Source organism: Danio rerio, chromosome 7, assembly GCF_049306965.1.
Source record: "Danio rerio strain Tuebingen ecotype United States chromosome 7, GRCz12tu, whole genome shotgun sequence".
NCBI classification, from domain to species: domain Eukaryota; kingdom Metazoa; phylum Chordata; class Actinopteri; order Cypriniformes; family Danionidae; genus Danio; species Danio rerio.
In genome coordinates this window covers 51873314-51892943 of record NC_133182.1, presented here as the reverse complement: position 1 = coordinate 51892943, position 19630 = coordinate 51873314, and the positions used below count along the sequence as shown (strand labels likewise).

At 36.0% G+C, this 19630-nt stretch overlaps 1 protein-coding gene across 1 annotated transcript in view; it reads right to left on the bottom strand.

Annotated features, from left to right (window-relative positions):
* Window positions 1–19076, bottom strand: part of lrrc4cb (leucine rich repeat containing 4C, genome duplicate b) — an 80296-nt gene extending 61220 nt beyond the window's left edge. The window contains exon 1 of the mRNA XM_073907310.1: window positions 18576–19076. The gene's annotated coding sequence lies outside the window, so the exon portion shown is untranslated. The remainder of the gene's footprint in view (window positions 1–18575) is intronic.
* Window positions 19077–19630: the final 554 nt, after the last annotated feature.

The following is a 19630-nucleotide window of genomic DNA, read 5'->3' as shown; positions in this document are numbered from 1 at the left end:
CAGTCTTACTAAAGTAAAAATAAGGCAAAAGAACAGAGTGAAAGCCTTATTTAATCTTGGCTATATTAATAAGTATGGACTCTCTCCCTTTCTCCCTCGCTCCCTTTTTTGGCACAAATTGATGTGGGATTGCCACCTACCGGCATGCATCGCCCTCTCGATATTCCTGTTTTCTGCCAACCATCACCAGGATAACAGTACATCTCAAAATTTTACACGTGTGGAAAGCAATGTTGTGATTTTTTGAATTCTTTCTTTCCTATCTTTAAAAATAGCAGATTTAGTCTTTTTTGTCTTTATGTCATCTTTTTTGACAAGGTAGCCTACTACTGTATGCTGATTAATTCAGAATTTATAATGATGATAATAACAATAATAATAATCATTATTATTATTATTCATTCGTTTTCTTTTCGGCCTATAGTCCCTTTATTAATTTCTGGTGGCCACAGTGGAATGAACCGCCAACTTATCCAGCATGTTATTTACGCAGCGGATGCCCTTCCAGCCGCAGCCCAACACTGGGAAACATCCATACACTCTCTCACACACAAACACTACGGACAATTTAGGTTACCCAGTTCACCTGTACCGCATGTGTTTAGACTTGTGGGGTAAACCAGAGCACGCGGAGGAAACCCATGCCAACACAGAGAGAACATGCAAACTCTGCATGGAAATGCCAACTGACCCAGCCAGGGCTCGAACCAGCAACCTTCTTGCTGTGAGGCGATTGTGCTACCCACTACGCCACCTTGCAGCCTAACCTTTATGACTGAGTAGAACGAGGCTAAAGGCTGGAATAAAAGGCTGCTTAGATGCAATTTTCCTCTTGAAACACTACCTGGCAACAAAAAACTAATCTTTCCTAATCAGTTCTGTGTAGCCTAGCGGTTGGAAATTGCTTTCTATAAGGAATAGATTTGCATCGGATGTACAAAGAGGGTCCATTTATTTGTGAAAAACACTGAAATTGTTTTTATAACTGAATTCATAATAATTCAGAATGAAGTGCTTATAAAATCCAAGACATTGAAAGAAATTACATAATGGATTAAAGGGATGTGTTTTGATGAAGCTGTAAGCTATTGTAATTTTTTTAACACTTTAATTTACCTGACATCATGAAAATGACCAGTGTTTAGTATTTTTACATTGATGACAGATTCAATGGCAAAGGCAAATGCTCTTAAGAATGATCTAGAACGCTTTGTATTGTTGCGATATATTATGAAAATTATATTTATGCTAATATGAGATATATTGTAGCAGTCATAGAGCATGGATGCTCTCCAAATAAGTTGTAATAGCCTACTTGTAGTAGTGCTAAAGCATTATATCACCATTGTGGAAAATCCTGGTTTAACTTTGACCAAGTGGTTCATTTATAGTAATCCACTGGTCCAGATGACTGATTGACTGATTGATTAGTAAGGCTGACATCACCCTCGTCTGAAAAAGTCTAGCAGAGTCAGCATATCAGCATGTCCCAATGCTCAATCATTTAGATCAGCAAATTTACAGCAAAATAATTTTGCATTGTTTAAAAACCCAAACTTAATTTAAAGGGATAGTTCACCCAAATCATTTACTCACCTTTCACTTGTTCAAAACCTATTTGAGTGTCTTTCTTCAGTTGAATACACAATAAGTTTGGAAAATGCTGGTTGCTGGGACCAATTCATTCATTCATTCATTCATTCATTCATTCATTCATTTTCTTTTTGGCTTAGTCCCTTTATTAATCAGGGGTTGCTACTGCGAAATGAAGCGCCAACTTATCCAGCACATGTTCTACGCAGCAAACGCCCTTCCAGCTGAAACCCATCACATGGAAAACACCCATACACTCTCATTTACCCATACATTACAGACAATTTAGCGTAGACAGTTCACCTATAGCACAGAAACCCTTTAACTAGCGACCTTCTTGCTGTGAGATGACATCGCTGTCCACTGCACCACCAGACCGACAGGAACCATTTGACTTTGTATTTTCTTTTCCTACTATGGAAGTCAATGGGTCTTATGCAACTAGCATTCTTCAAAATATCTTCTTGAGTGTTTTCATGAGAAGACAGAAACTCATAAATGTTTAAATCCCCATGATGGAGAATACATAATGAGATTATATTTTTTATTAACCATTGCTTCAATACAACTACTTTTGACATTGTTTTTATTACTCTATTACAAATACAGCAAACGTCCATCATATACCTGACCATACACTAAAAGCTGTATTTTATTGTGCTATGGTCTGTACATCAGCCTTCAGTTTAATCCGTGCAATATACTGTTCACCCTACTCCACTATTCTGTGATCTAATGAAAGGAGAGTTACTGATAGCACTCTCTTTATCACCATTATGGCTTAGAGTAAAGCACTCAGCCATAGCTAACTGGGGGTGACTGTCACTGCAATTAATGTAAATAGAAAAACCACTATACCGCCACTCCAAACTTTTACAACACAGAAAACACAGTTGCATATGCAGCACACGCTGTAGGTTTATACAATGTGACCCTGCGAGATTGAATAAGGTTGAATAACCTTTTGCTGTTGTTGGGTTTTGTCTACTGTTGTATGTTTTAAAATGATAGCTGAAAATTTGGCCATCATTTACTCCTGCTCTTGTTCCAAACTTGCTTAAATTTCTTTCTTTTGCTAAACAGAAAATACGAGATTTTAAAGCTGGAAACTTGAGGGTGAGAAAATAGTAAGTGAAATTTCAGTTTTTGGATGAACGATCTCTTTAAGTTTTCAGTAGAAGGGGTAACTTTTTCATCCAGGTATGTTGTAAAATCCCAATGGCATATTTCCTTTTTCCATGATGCAACCCAACGCTGATGTTAAACTATAAAGAGATTTAACGCATCAGCTTACAGCAAACTCAGATACACAGAACAAAATCAATGATGAAAAATAAAGGAAATGTTTTTTTTTTTATGATCATTCTGTTGAAACTCAACATTTTGTTGACTACAGTTGCAACTTAATACGTTAATGATTTATTGAGTTAGCTGACAAGTCAACAATGTATAAAGGAAACCACCAAACTATAGTGTAAACAAAATAAGAGCTATACCATACACTCTCAGAAATAAAGGTACATAAGCTGTCACTGGGGTGGTACCTTTTCAAAAGGTACGAATTTGTAAAGGGTCCATATTGGTACCTCAAAAGTATAAATTAGTACCTAAAAATGTTAAAAAAGGTACCACCCCAGTGACAGCTTGCATACCTTTATTTCTGAAAGTGTACCAGGTAAACAGTATATTTAAAACTATGGTAATTCTACTAACGTTTTAAAATGTAATTTATGTTACAAACATGCATTTTAATCCTGTTTTAGGGTGAACTGAAAGCTTTTAGATGAGAGCATCTGAAACAACACCACCACCACCAACAACAACAAAAAATGGCCAGTGCTGTTATAGCTGCTGACTTCCAAATCCAATTTGGCCTACATCTGATCGGAAAGTCTACACTATCAATCTGTAATGACTTTACAAATTCTGGCAAAATCCCAAAGAATGCTGTTAAAGGGTTTGGGTCTATTGGTAAGGGGAAAAAAAGCAGAAAGGCACCTGAAGACTTACCACCAGATATAATATCTGACAACTGTTCTCTCTGCACTACGTTGAACTGATTGGTAGCAGATTTTATGTTTACAGATTTAGGATTTACAGTAAAAAAAAAAAAAATAATAAAATCAATAACACAATGATAATACATCAACAAAAGAAGGATTATAATCTGTTTTGTACAGGTAGTGAGGAAAAAGGCCACATGATGAATCAAAGATCATCATAAACAGCTTTTTTCAAAACTTAATGACACCTGTACTATACTGTACATGTACATAGCAGATTTCTTCCAACTTTAAACCATTTAACTTATTTCTCATTTTAAAACTACATATAACATCATGCACCACACTCACACACCAGGCCCAGGTCACCCTCTGGGTACACACAGACAGCTGAAGCTCATCATCATGACTGATTATTAGGACTATATATACTACACACAATCACTCATCCAGGGCTGAGTCTTCTGTAATGATGACTTGAATGTTAATTACAATCCAGGCTCATTCTGAAAATCTCTATATACATTTCCGGAGATCACCAATTACATCCCAATAGCAAATTTATTTATTTTTTTGCAGTTTTTGTTTTTGCGAATCCACCAGAGGCCGCTGTGTTTGCTTTCCGGGATCTCAAATTTCTCTCACGAGTGCCATTCGCGCCTGTTGTGTTCGTGTAAACTCACCAGAGGCCACTGCTGACTGACTGACTAATCGACTGACCCACCCTCCTCCCTTCTTAACCCCAATCAACTGTATTGATTGACCCACCCACCCACTTACCTAAACCTAACTAACAATTTTCAAAAGCAATCCAGAAAAAGAAAAGCCCTGGTCTGAATTTTACCACATTCTCACCCAGGTATTTACTTGTTTATTTAATTTTTTTTGTCTTCTGTTTTTGTCTTACCTACTTTCTGGAATTGTTCTTCACCGGACTGGAACCCTGCCATCGTGGTCAACTCCTCACTGTGTCTCAATTCCACCAACGTACATGGTGAGCTAACAGGACAATCCGGTTACAGCGGGAAAGCTGTCCATTTGATGGTAAGCAGTCAGCTGGAAACGGCGAAAAGGAACGGCGTCATTTCGCCCCGTAACGTTGATTTTAAAAACAAAATGCAGCCATACATACTTCCAATTTCCAATCTCCAGAAACAGATACAGGGCTATATTTTAGAATGAGCCTATGTTGTTTAATTAAGATGAATCAGACAGGTAAATAAAGGAGCAAACTGAAGCATACAGGTAATCCAAAAGAGTAGTCGTTAAAACAGGCAAAGAGATCAAGGAAGATGGCAAAACAATGCAAACAGTAAAGAAACACAGGGTCAAAAACACGGTAAGGCATGATAAGTAAACAATTTAAAATGTACACTCTGGAAACAAGACTCAGTCTTAGATGAGTGAGCGTGTGTAGTATATATAGTCCCAATAATCAGTCATGACGAGCTTTGGCTGTGTGTGTAATCAGAGGTTGAGCTGGACCAGGTGTGTGAATGCAGGGAGGGATGTAGTTCAGTAGCATGACAGGGAGTGTCGTCCAGCAATTAATAACGGCTACATCGTTGGTGATCATAACATCTTCATTGTTTGTCAAACTTTTCTTTTCGTAAAAATATAATTCTTATAGTTTTTTTTCCTAGTAGTTTTTGCAATTTAGTTTACAACCTACCCTGGTGTTTTTCCATTTTCTTCAGTTAATAACACAGCTTCTATTAAAACAAACAACTGAGCAGTGTGTTTGTAGCAATGTTTTCTTGAGGATTGAGTTAAATAGTTTTCCTTCCCAGCATTCGCACCCAGTGAAACCAGTGGGTGACTGTCGGTTTACAGCAAACCTCATCACCTCTTATGCTCCTGTTGCTTTTTCATTTGCTGATAATATTTCATAGACAGGGCTAGCTATAGGTAGGATGTTTTTGCTGGTTCTGCTGCCAGTGAAGACTGTGGGGAAAAATGCTGCCTCGACTACTATGGTTCATCTGCTTTGCAAATAACCTTTTTTTTGTGGAGGTGGGAGATGGGCTCTCTAATACCTAAAGTAGAGGGAAAAGACTATGCCGCATAAAGAAAGCTCAAATGAAATTTATCAATAAGATTGTGCTTTAAATTGATAACACCTTCATATTCAAAACGCTGGGTTATTTTGCTTTCTTTGAATCCGTTTTCTGAAGCTCAGCAGTTTATGCAGAGGTTGACAGGACGCATGAATTTATTTTCTGATAAAATTGTATGGGGTGAGAAAATGCTACAGCGGGTACACTGTGTTGTGATTTTAATTTCTTATATGGTGCAATGCAGTTGGTCAGATGTGGACGAGCAGTTATAGGTGGATAGATTGTAAAATTTGCTCTAAAACCTGTCCTGTTTTTCAGCAGTTGCGTGTTTGGTAGTAAACTCTCCAGCATTCTTGTACCATTAATTCTTGGGATTTTTACACTACACCTCACACATCTGCAGCTCAGCATCAGCAAGCCTGCATCCAGAAACCTTTCAGCTTTCTTGGACAGACTTCAAGAAGACAAAAGAATGAAAAAAAGGAGCTATGGCTATAGCTTTAAATTTTTAATCCTGCTGTCCCACCCCTATTGTTTTTTTTTTCCTGTCTCACTTTAATATTAAATGACTTATACCTCAATGTAGAATATCCATATAATAAAGATCATACAGTGAGCAGAGATGTGGCAGCTAGCACTGAATTATATGATACCAAAACATATCATTGAAAGATACAACTTAAAGATTAACTTTGTGAAGAGCGCCTTTTTCCCCTCTAAACGAATGCATAAAATTGGAATCAGAGGAAGAGACCATTAAAGGATGAAGTATTTAGTTTTATTCTGAATCGGACTCCATAAAATTACCATTAGTGTAATAATTCTTAGGGTTATATAAGAGAAACCTTTCTCCAGAATGAAGTGTGGCAAATGATAGGACTTCATCTAATGCTTAACGACGCTGTGCCATTTTGGCCAGGAGCTGGAAAGACCGAATAATGTGCAGGTCAAATAATGAGTCATAACTAACCCAAACCAGTAGGAATTTGTGAGTGAGCAATGTTAAGTTCGCTTCAGATTTTCACTGTCACTACTGTAAAACGAGATCTTGTTGTATGTGATTGACATTAATAACATAATAGCAACTTTGCAAAAACGTGATGCTAAACATGCTAGCAACTTTCTATTAGCATATTGTGCACAGTAAATGGTAACAATGTGGTAGCAAAGTGATTAAACATTCTAGGTAGGATAGTACACATACAGTATGACAGGTATATTTGGTCTTTATACCATCGGTTAGTGTACAAGTTCTCTTATCCGTTAGGTGTTTCATAGACATATATCGGATGAGCAAACACTCTAATAATATCCAAACAAACTTCAGATGTAAACTTGCTAACTCCCAGGGCTGTTTGAAGTTGATATTTGGCCGCACCCTATTGGTTTTCGTAACATCTAGTTTTTATGAAGTGAGTTCTTAACACAACACTCAACCCTCAACCTGGAGGACCAGGACACACACACTCACACTACAGACAATTTAGGTTATCCAATTTACCTACAGCACTTTGGGAGAAACGGGAGCACCCAACTGACCCAGCCGGGGCTCAAACCAGTGATCTTCTTGCTGTGAGGCGACAGCGCTACCTTCTGCGCCACCGTGTCGCCCCAGATGATGCACTGTACATATGGAATCAGGTATGCAACTGATATGCTAAATTATGTTAGCTGCTTATTAAAATGTGCGAGTAATGTGCTAATTCTGTTCTCTGATAGACTGTAAGACCTTCAAAATCTTGCAACTTTCAAGTTGTAAACCAGCTTGAAATTTCACACTGCTACAAATTGGAAATCTTTAAATGTCAAGCTTTCTAAAACTACTTCAAACTTGCTCAAGCCAACATTTGAATTTATTCTCTTGACAAACCTTCCAATTTGACTGCACCTTGCTGTAAGTATAGTGAAAAATTAAATCGTTTTAATCATGAATGCATTTATCACAAAACTTCTAATGATTTCTATTACAAATTTAATTAAAACATTACTATTCACCATTAAGACCAGTACATTTTAATAGTTTCTAGATTGCTTTGGGACATATCTAAATAGAATGTAAAAGTTTTAACATAACTACAAAAAGAAGGGATTTAAAAACCAGTAGAGAACCATTGTGACCAATAGATTTTTTCATTAAAACCATTATAAATCCTATTATAACTATTACAAAACTGGGCTTCAGACAAATAATGTGGGCAATTGTATAATATTATATAAAAAATCAATTAAAACAAAAATGTTTTTGTTAAAGAGTATAATTTAACCATGAGGAATAATTGTTTTGATGCCTTCTACTGTATATAGCTCTCATGCTTGCTTAGCTTTCTCTGCATGCTCTTATTAACGCTAGCAGTGATTTATCACCTGAAGCAATGTTTCGGACTCTTTAGTGAAGCTGAAAGAATTCAACAGATTATGCCTCAGACAGTCTAGTTTAGTGAAATTGTGCAATTCCTTATTCCACCAACAACAAGTTTATAATCCAAAAAAGGACAAAGAATTAATTTTGATGTGTCATTATATTATAATATGTGTAAGGACATAATTCAATTTAAAGTATATATTTTCCCTAATAAGATAAATTTATCAATTTAATTATTTGAAATGTAATGGTCACACTTTATGTTGATGGTCCGTTTGTTGAATTTAAGCTACATTGCATTTACATGCCAACTAATTCTCATTGGATTATAAGTAGACCGTAAGGTTAGGGTTGGGGTTGGGGTTAGTGTAAGTAACTCAGTTACATGTCTGTTGTAGGAGCAGTATCAATATATATTAAGCATACAGTCTACTAATACTCACATGGACCATCAAAATAAAGTGTTACCCATGTGGATTTAATTCTAGTGTGCTCATTGACTTAAATAAATGAACAAACATCAAACTATAACACCTCTTTGAGTTTAAAGGACTCCTATTTTGCCCCTCTTTTGTTTAAGTTCTTTTGTTGTTTTACAAGATGTAAAATAAGTATTTGGTGTCTCCAGAAAGTGTCTCCGAAATTTCAGTTTAAAATACTCATCAGATAATTTATTAAAACTGTGTTGAAAATGTCAATTTTAAGAGGGTGCTCAGTGCAGAGACACACAGGCAGAGATGGAGCTCCAGCTTTCCCTCACTAGGACACAGAGTCCAACTTACTGTGCTTTATTAATGTCTACACCTGCCACAACCCCAAACCAACCCCTTACAGTAACCTGTTGTGTTTTATTAATGTCCACACCAGGGGTGCTCAGTCCTGTTTCTGGAGATCTGCCCTCCTGCAGAGTTCAGCTGCAACTTTGATTAAACACACCTGTCTTTAATTACCAGGTGATCCTTCAGATCCTACTTAGTTGGTTTAGTAGTGTTTGATAAGAGTTTAAGCTGAACTCTGCAGGAAAGATAGTATCCAGAAACAGGAGTGGGCAGCCCCAATCAGTTATTTTGTTAATGCCTACATCTATCCCAAGCCTCAGTGATGTCACTTGCAGAGTCCAGCTCCTTTTTAGGTCAGTGGGAATTGTAGCTTTTTCTTCAGCCTGTGCCTTTAAATGCAAATGAGCTGGTTTTCACAACATAAAGTTTGGGTATGACAGCTTCTTCAGCGTCACACACAATAACAGACACAGACATCAAGTCAAACACTGCTGAAGCAGAGAGCCACAAAACAGTAAAGCCCAGTTTACACTATATGTTTTCGATTTAAAATGCATAGGTTTTGCTACGATTACGCCTTCCATTCCCACTACGTTGGAGTTTTCGAGCTTTGAAAACTGAGCTTTTTGAAAATGTCGAAAAGCCTTTTTCGTTTTAAAATGCTGCTGCTCATTCTCAGTGTGGATGGGGGAAAACTGAGACATATGAAAATGGAGGGAGGGCTGAAGACATTCGCGTTTCTGATTGTTTTTTTTTTCCTCAATATTACATGCACAAAGTTCATTCTTGCACCCTTTCCTAAAGTTCAGACTTCACAAGTTTGATATGGAAAACAAACTCCAGAGACATGTCAGGTAAATCTACAAAGGGAACAGTGTACTTTATAACGTCATTCACATCACCCTGGCTACAATGTTTTAATATCTTAAAAATAAAATAAAAAAATAATAGTAGGAACTGCCTATTTTCATTTTGATATTAACAATTTAACAGACACCAAAATTGCTGACGCATCGTGTAGCCGCATATTTAATTGACTGTCATCTTCACTGGATGCATATTTATTACAAAGCGGAGCCTATAACATTACTGGCTCCTTTCATTTTCATTAAAAACAAAAACCTACCCTATTTTTTTTGCTGAATATCAGTTTTCATAATCAATATTATAAAAATATAACGTACAATAAGTTTACACAATATAGGAAACGAAGGCATTCAATCAGTCAAATATGCAGAGTCAGTGTATGTGGTTGCATTAATTATCATATTAACTTATCTTTGCACTCAGCCAAAACACATTACCCTGAGAAAATAATAAGTAATAAATTCAAAATACCAAAAATGTTGTTAGATAGAGACAAGATGAATTAAATATCACGTTTAACAACCATAGTGAGATTAGATACAGTGGTATATCTTTGATGAACTGTCTGACATGCGCTGCTCTCACCTGGGGATGTGTGCTCAAAGCACGCGCTGACTGCCTGGAACTTAGACCTGCGCATATGCTGCAGCACATGGCAGAGTTTGTGTGGTCACATGATTTGTGTTTTCAGCAATGTAGTGTGGACGGAGATCTTTTTCAGAAACACCTGGTAAAACACAAGTGTGGACGTGGATCATTTTTAATTCTAAAACGCCATTTTAAAACAAAAATATGTTAGTGTAAACAGGGCCTAAGACTGAACCAGGAAGTTTTTTAATGGTTATATGATGTATTTGTTGTGAAGTTTATTCAGCCTTTCTGCAACAATAAATGAGCCACACACAAATGCCCTTACAAATTCACTGCACACACACACACACACACACACACACGCACACATGCACACTATAACGCTTAACACATTGCACAGTTTTTATCCTTCTACTCGCAAGAAAGCAGGTAACTATATGCTGCTGTATTGACACACATTATAGCTATTGTACAAAAAAAAAGGACATTTAACATCTTAAATTTTAAACTCCTGTTGTGTGATTGAAGCATCCTCGTTTATAGTTGTCTACTAACATGCAGCTTAGCAATTATGATTAGCAATTTTGCTGTCTTTTCTTTTATTAAACATGCACTTGTTTTTTTAATTTTTTTTATCCAGATTTAGTTTTAGAATATTTTTTTTAAAATTATTTAAAAAGGTTGTTGTGTTTATATCATTCTAATATGGTTGTGTACACAATATTCTACACATTTCTGTCCAAACAGTTTCCAAAAGTTGATTTTGCATGATAGGCCCCTTTAATACTGATTCAGTTCCATCAATACAATTTCTTTTTGCATTAATCTGTGAGTTGTTAAAGTATACTATTCACCTCTAAAATAATAAGAAAAAAAATCCAATCTATATATTCACTAATTCATTTATCATAATCACATCAGTTTATAAGTAACATAAAAATTGGCATGGAAAATATGCCACATAAAAGTAATACTGCAGCACTGGCATAGGCATTTCACTTACAGTAATAGTGCAATGAAAGATTGGCCACTGGCCCTGACATTAAAAATAATCACCTGGGTAAAAGAGAGAGGTCTCAATCGACGGCAAAATCCTGAGAACTCTAGAACTGCGCTCATTTAACTTAAAATCATATATGCTGAGTAAAGAGTTTCAGCTTTGTTTCTTTTTTCTTTTGAAACAAAACTTCTGATGTGATGCCTCGTAGGAATTACTTTGGAAATTAGCTATGACCCATGCTAAGCTAAAGTTGGTTGAAGTGGATAAGTCTGAAATTAATTATATTCCCTACTAGACTTGGCTGACTTTTTCAGTGGAGAATAAAACCCTCTTCCCTTTATACGTCTCCTCTTATAATAAGCTATTAACTCGCCAGATGAGCGCTCATGATTATGTAAAATTAACATGTTAGCCATTTTTGGCGCTTAGAAAAAAAGGTAACTCTGTTCTCTAATGATGATGAAGAGTGATTGATTTTTCAATAGCTGAGGAAATCACTTTGCATGATGGTGTTCCTCTTTAGACATTAAATTGACTATTTTGCCCTAGCTACTTGTCAACTGCAATCCATCTGAGTGTGGGTAGACTGTTTGCTTAATATTTTTCTGGTTCCCCAAAATACATGAGAGAGAGAGAGAGAGAGAGAGAGAGAGAGAGAGAGAGAGAGAGAGAGAGAGAGAGAGAGAAAGAGAGAGAGAGAAAGAGAGAGAGAGATTCAAATGCTATGTATATATGCAAAAAACCTTTAAGAATGTACAATTACATGATACTTACAAATAAATATTTAGAACATTTTCAGAGTCAGCATGACAGATACACTGATTTATACCCCATTTGTAATTAAACTTTGCCACATCATTTACCATTTTGTAAAACCCATACTCTACATTAATGCGAGATTTTATTAGTCCTTTTAATATTAAAAAAGCGAGAGAGAGAGAGAGAGAGAGAGAGAGAGAGAGAGAGAGATTCAAATGCTCTGTATATATGCAAAAAACCTTTAAGAATGTATCAGGATACACCAGACTATACAATAAAATATAACCAAAAAAACTTTAAGGTTTTTTGGCTATATTTTGTTGTATAGTTTGGTGTATCCTGGTTATTTCTGTTCTTTATTAAAATTTGTGATGTAATATTATGGTTTATTTTTTATGTTTTTGGATTATCAGTTGAAATATCTAAGCTAAATTTATGAATGAGTGTGTATGTATGTATGTATTCATATGTATATATGTATATGTGTATATGAATGATTGTGTATGTATGTATACAAATGTATGTATGTCTATGTGGACATATATGGATATCATGTGATCCAGAAGTGTACAAAAAGAAGCACCTGATTGTGATGAATACTGTCTGATGAAGAGTGGCTAGAAATGTTACACGTTTTGTGTCAGCTTTTTTAATTTATAAAATTTGTATATTTGGAGCTTTGGTGTTGCCACCTTTGATGAGTATAACTTGCACCTTATGCGTTTTTTGGCTGAGCACCCAGTTAAGAGGGATGTGCGTGCTTTTGTATAAAATTTTCCAAAAGTTATTGGACAATTGGCTTCTAAGATGTTCTATGGCCAGGTGTGTGTTATTCCAGTTATGAAATAGTTTGATAACAAGCAGGAAATATTCATGGGCCAATGACATGACAACGTTGAAATGGTCACATTGAAAGCGGTCACATTAGAGTTTGAGCATGCGAAATTCTGTTGTGCGGAGCAGCGAAAAGGGGCGGGATTAAACAAGCTTGTTAGACATTATTAAAAGCGAGCGATTGCTCCAAGTTTTAATGTTCTGTCAAGAGATGTCATGTTTCGATCCTCGATTGATCTCATGCAGTCAAGTGATGTGATTTCGCAGGTCAGAGTTCACCAGGGTTGAACTTTGCACCGCAGAAACCTGCGAAACTTGACGCATGACCCTGACCATATATATAGCAAACAAGATCCTAGTTTACCAAATGTAATAGCAAAATAATGTATTACTTGCTATCCATTAACTATCCATTGCTTACTATCATTACCATTATTATCCACATTAAGTGATTTATGAACAAAGCCTAAACAACAAGCCCAAAGATCCTTATAAGTGTATATGTCAACTGTACTATCCATAGCTAACTATCCATTACCATCATTAACTCCATTAAATGATTTATGAACAAAACAACAAGCCCAAAGATGCTTAAGTGTGAATGGCAACACTTCAAAAGCACAGTCTGCAACCAATCCTTTATGAAAATTAACCATGGTTAACCGTCATCCAAATAAAACCAAAACACCATAGTTATTCATTCATTTTCTTGTCGGCTTAGTCCCTTTATTAATCCGGGGTCGCCACAGTGGAATGAACCGCCAACTTATCCAGCAAGTTTTTACGCAGCGGATGCCCCTCCAGCCGCAACCCATCTCTGGGAAACATCCACACACACACACTTATACACTACAGACAATTAAGCCTACCCAATTCACCTGTACCGTATGTCTTTGGACTGTGGGGGAAACCGGAGCACCCTAAGGAAACCCGATCAAAGGCAGGGAGAACATGCAAACTCCACACAGAAACACCAACTGAGCCGAGGTTCAACCCAGCGACCTTCTTGCTGTAAGGCGACAGCACTACCTACTGCGCCACTGCCTCGCCCTACCATAGTTATTGTGGAAAACAATGTAACCAAATTAGCCACACTCTCAGAAACATAAGCTGTCACTGGTGGTGTCTTTTCAAAAAGGTACACATGTGTGCCTAAAGGGTCCATTATAATATCTTAAAGGTACCTATTAGTAACTAAAAAGTATAATAGCACACCATTTGACATATAATTATGGTACTACAGAATTTCTGGTACACTAGACTAGTAACAGTTTAACCATGGTATCTGTAGTAAATGCAAAGTTACTTATAATTATTAAAATGTCCCGAAATCAAAGCCCAACCTAAAATATACTGGTATTGAAGTGTCTACTTCAGGTTTACAGCAGCCCTGAACAGCATGAAAACAGCAGCCACGTTCAGCATATTAGCACTGAGCGATGCAGCAAATCAAAAGAACCAAACACTTCATCTATAATTCATTCAAAGGCGAAGTACATCCTTCTCAAAAAAGTTTAGGGTAAAGTTGCGCTGAGGTGGAAGAGGAATGCCAATCCGTTGTGGTTCATCAAAACAGTGCAAATATTTAGCAGCTTGATTAAAACCTAAAAAGAATTTCAAAATGTTTTTTTTTTTATATAAACCAGTGCAGAATTTTAAGCGCAGGGCTTATTGCTGTAATCTTATCCTCATGGATTGCTGGATCTAACACACTGTGGACCCTAGAGGGCCTTTCTGTTCATTTTGCTGAACCAGAGTGTTTTGCATATTCACTGCCTACATTGCGTAATGAACTTTAGGACATTTTGAAGTCTGATTTTGAAGTTGCTCATTTCAGAATTTTTCTCCATCTTGCGTTTGGTGGATTTCTGAAAAATAAAACTAAAAACAAATGTTATTTTTAGATTTAACTATATTTGATAATGTGTATAGTGTAAAGTTTAAATGTAAGGTTTTGGTGTTTGTATTTTACTTAATCTCATTGGGTTGGCTGAATTGATTTGAATTTACAGTATAGAACATAACAGTGTTTGCTGTTAACTGAAGTGTTGCAATTTTGGCATCTAATCTTAATCAGAGAAAGTTACAGTACAGTAAATTTCTTTGTGAGTTGTTCTTTACAATAACCACATCCAAATGATGTTGAACCAAACTGAAGCGGTTAGTTGTACTTTTTTGATAGTTTTGTCCAATCCGTTCTTCTGAATTTAAGCATTGGTGACCTCTCTACTGGAGCATGAAGATGAAATGAACTAAATGAAATGACAAGAAAAGAAGCAAAGAAAGCAGTATTTACTGTAGCTTTTGTCTACAGTCAGCAGGCTCTCTATTGCAATAATGCTCGTCTTGCTTTCCTTAGAGACTCTTGTGAAATTAAAGCAACTTTAAAGAGAAAAGCAAACATTCTATCTCTTTATTCCAATACTTGATTTGTTCTGTTTGATTTGAAAAGTAATAGACTTCACAAACCCCTTTCTATTCAAATGGGTAGCCAGTGTATTACTGAACAAGTGGGCTGTGAAACTGATGTTTCACACATGGGAACAGCTCTCTGGTCATCTTTTAAAATTATTCTAGTCTGTTTTTTATACAGGGAAAATTGTGTTTTTTGATCTTAACATAGAGAGATGTTTTTATCTTAGGATTTCTAATGCTTAATTGCTTCTTTTACTGTATGTATATGAGCCAGCTTGATCTCACGAGGAAGTGTACATGTTTTACATTTATTAGTTCATTGGCGAATTCGCATGAACTCATACGAGTTCATTAATTTCTTCATTCATTTTCCTTCGGCTAATTCCCTTTATTAATCAGGGGTCGCCACAGCAGAATGAACCACCAACTATTCCAGCATATGTTTTACACAGCGGATGCCCTTCCAGCTACAACCTAGTACTGGGAAACACCCATGCACTCTCACATTCACACTCACACATCATGGTCAATTTAGCTTATTCAATTCACCTATAGCAAATATCTTTGGACTGTGGGAGAAACCCCCAGTGGAAACATACGCTAACACAAGGAGAGCACAAACACTAGCCGGGACTCGAACCAGTGACCTTCTTGCTGTAAGGCAACAGTGCTACCTACTGAGCCACCATGCCACCCATACAAGTTCACTAATATTAAAACGTACAATTTTTAAAAGCAGGCATGGCACCAAACCCACCCCTGAATCCAAACTGTAAAAAACTCTAAGCTCCACACAACTCCTTTATGTTGTCCCAACACAAATCAAGTTAAGTTTTCTTAATATTTTTTTCAAATTAAAGTGGATTGAACACAGAACAAATTATGCTGTCCTACTAAAAATTAAGAATTGTGTTTTCAACTCATTTTAAATAAGTAGATTAAACAAGCAGCAAAAATAATTTATTGAGTGCAGCTATCATTGGGTTGGAGCAAATCATCGGAATTGTACCGTATGTATGACATTGTACAAATTCAAACAAATGAGACACTAAATTAAAAAAAAAGATATAAATTGCTGTGAGATAGGACTGTTCAAAACATTATGTTTAGCTTTAACTTCCTGATATATTTAAAAAAAAAAATATTTAACACAATTATTCAAGTGAAAGGCAAATTAAAAAAACAAACCTATATGGTATTAAAGAATTCAGAGACAGTAAGGATGAAAGTATCTGTATATTTGATGTTCTTTATTTTACTCACAAAGAAAGAGGTTTATTTATTTTTTTTTGAGGTTTTATGTTTATTTTTTTGTTGAAAATGAATTAATTTAATAATATAAAATATATATATATATATATATATATATATATATATATATATATATATATATATATATATATATATATATATATATATATATATATATATATATATATATTTTGTTTTGCTCGACTGAAAATCATTATTGTAAATATTTTAGTATGAAACCATGTAAATTGTGAATCAGTAATTGTTAATGTCATAGCCGTAAATAAAGAATAAAGCATATATTCACACAAATACACAAAGCTTGCAATGCTAAAATGCTAAAAAAAGTAATAACTATTTAAATAGTTTAATAATTTTACATATTTATATATTTGATAATAATAATAATAATAATAAAGTAATAATCAGTAAAAAAAAAAAAAAAAAAAAAAAAAACATGGTTAAAATGTAGGGCCCTAACTACTTAGCATTTACTTATTATTGCATATCACTGAAAAAAAAATTCAAAGATTTTTTTAAGCTAAGTGGTTGTAAACAATTTTGTAAACAAACAAATTTGTTTGTTTAAATTCAGGTGGCACAGTGGGTAATATCACGGCTGGGTCAGTTGGCATTTCTCTATGAAGTTTGCATGCTTTCCTCTTGTTGGCGTGGGTTTCCTCTGGGTGCTCCGGTTTCCCCCACAAGTCTAAAGACATGCAGTATAGGTAAATTGAATAAATAGTGTTGTGAATTGAATTTGCCATAGTGTATGTGTGTAAAAGAATGTATATGGGTGTTTTCCAGTAATGGAAGGGCATCTGCTGTGTAAAACATATGCTGGATAAAGTGGTGGTTCATTTCACTGTGGTGACCCCTGATTAATAAAGAGACTAAGCTGAAAAGAAAATGAATGATTGTTTAAATTCAACCCATATAAATTGTTTGCAAAATTTTGCAGAATTCTTTTTTTTATCCATTCATTTATTTTATTTTCTTTTTTTTATACACTTTACGCAGTCGATGCCCTTCCAGCTGCAACCCATCACTGGGAAACATCCATACACACTCATACACTTTGGAAAATTTAGCCTACCCAATTAACCTGTACCGCATGTATTTGGTCTGTCCAAAGACATGTGAATGAATGAATGTGATTGAGTGTGTATGGATGTTTTCCAGGGATGGGTTACAGTTGGAAGGGCATCCGCAGCATAAAAAACATATGCTGGATAAGTTCACAGTTCGTTCCGCTGTGGAGACCCCAGATTAATAAAGAGACCAAGCCGAAAAGAAAATGAATGAATGAATGAATGAATGAAAGCATTTAAGAAAGGCATCCACTTTGTAAAACAAAAGCTGGAATAGTTGGCGGTTCATTCCGCTGTGGCAATCCTTGATAAATAAGGGACTAAGCCGAAGAAAAATTAATGAATGAACATTTTATTGGTTATATATTAGTAATGGTATAATAATGACATATTTTAGTTCAACTATTAACTTTAGAAAGAGTTCAACCTTACATTCAAGAGTTCACCCTTAGCAATGATGATTGATTTTGAAGCGTGTTTGACATGGGAGAGAGCCCTGAGCTCGTGAGATCCTCGAGACCAAAAATGGTGCCATATAAGCTACTGTACCTACCAGCATGAAACACATATTCTGTGGTACAGTGTTTGAGGGAGTTTTGCAGTTGTTAGTGAGATTTGTACTGGTATGGTGGTTTACTTGTGGAGCACCTCGAGCCATCAGATTCCCCTGCACTGAATACTAAACAAAGTTCTTCCACAAGTAACTGCTAGTAACCGATGTGTAGCTTTGAACTAAAACAAAAGAGAAAGAAAACCTGTGGTGGAGTTGGGCGAGTTCTACTTTGTTTCTCAAATCAATAGCATTTTCTGCGTTGAAGAACAGAAGTTAGCTAGTCCTGAACATGTGGGTTTCCTTCAAATACAATTTCATCAGCAAAGGACATACAATAACACAACAAAGCCCTTGAAGAAATCCACAAGGCTTCTCCGGCCCACTAAATAGACTGGAAAAATAAATCATTCAAATCTTTACCTCAGGGCATGGATCATTCTTCGGACTCTTCTCTCTTTCTTTCTCCGTCTCAGCCATACAGGTACAGTAGCCCATGAAACTTTCATCTGGGATGGTGCCTTTTATCAGTCGTGTCCCCAGGCTATGAAGGCATACCAGATGGTGACTAGAATCAAAGAACACTTCTCCAAAAAAAAAAGAAAAAGAGAAAAAAAGCCAGTCCTCTGGTGACACAGCCTTACAACTCAAGATAACAAGAGCTGCTGCTACTCAGAATTACGCTTGTCATAAGATATTCCCATTTGAGCATGCGAAGAGAAAAAAAATGAGATGTGAAAGAAAGAAACCTAGCAAACTGATCCATGGAATATAGTCCAGTCTTTGGGATGAAGTTACCTTGCGACACTATAGAAAGCCACAGCTCTCTGAGAATCACTTCACAGATAAATGACACAGCGCAGCATTGCATTTCTTCCCCAAATTTCCAAACGTCTCCATCAGCCCCTTTCTATCTCTGTCTGTGGCTCTCGCTCTCGCTCTGACTCAAGAACATGTGAGGACACGAGGGGACAGTCTAGACTACAAATCAGATCTGTGGCCCATATGTCTCAAAAACAACCAAGACTTCTTTTCTTCCAGCCATCTTGCATTATGTCAGTAAAATAATCTGTTAGCCTATTTGCAAATAAAATTGAATTAGGATATTTAGACTTTTTTTGTTTTGTTAAGCAGATTCCAAAAAAAAAAAAAAAATGATGTGAGGTGCCCAATTTAGCACACATAGTCTATTTTTATACTACAGATGGCACATACTGTAGGTGCTAATTAGCCCACTGGATTTCATGAACCCTCAGATGAGGGAGCATCCAGAACCACTGAGCCTAAAAAATGTGCTTCTTTTTTCAATTAACAGACAATTTGTTTTTATTTTAACACTCCTTGTATGGCTATTCAATTTTTCACCTTGACAAAACTATATAGGGCTTGCTTCGACACAATATTTCTGATTAAATACCTTTAGCACATCCTTCTGATTATAATTCAAATAAGAACACTAAATAGGTTCATCATTCAGT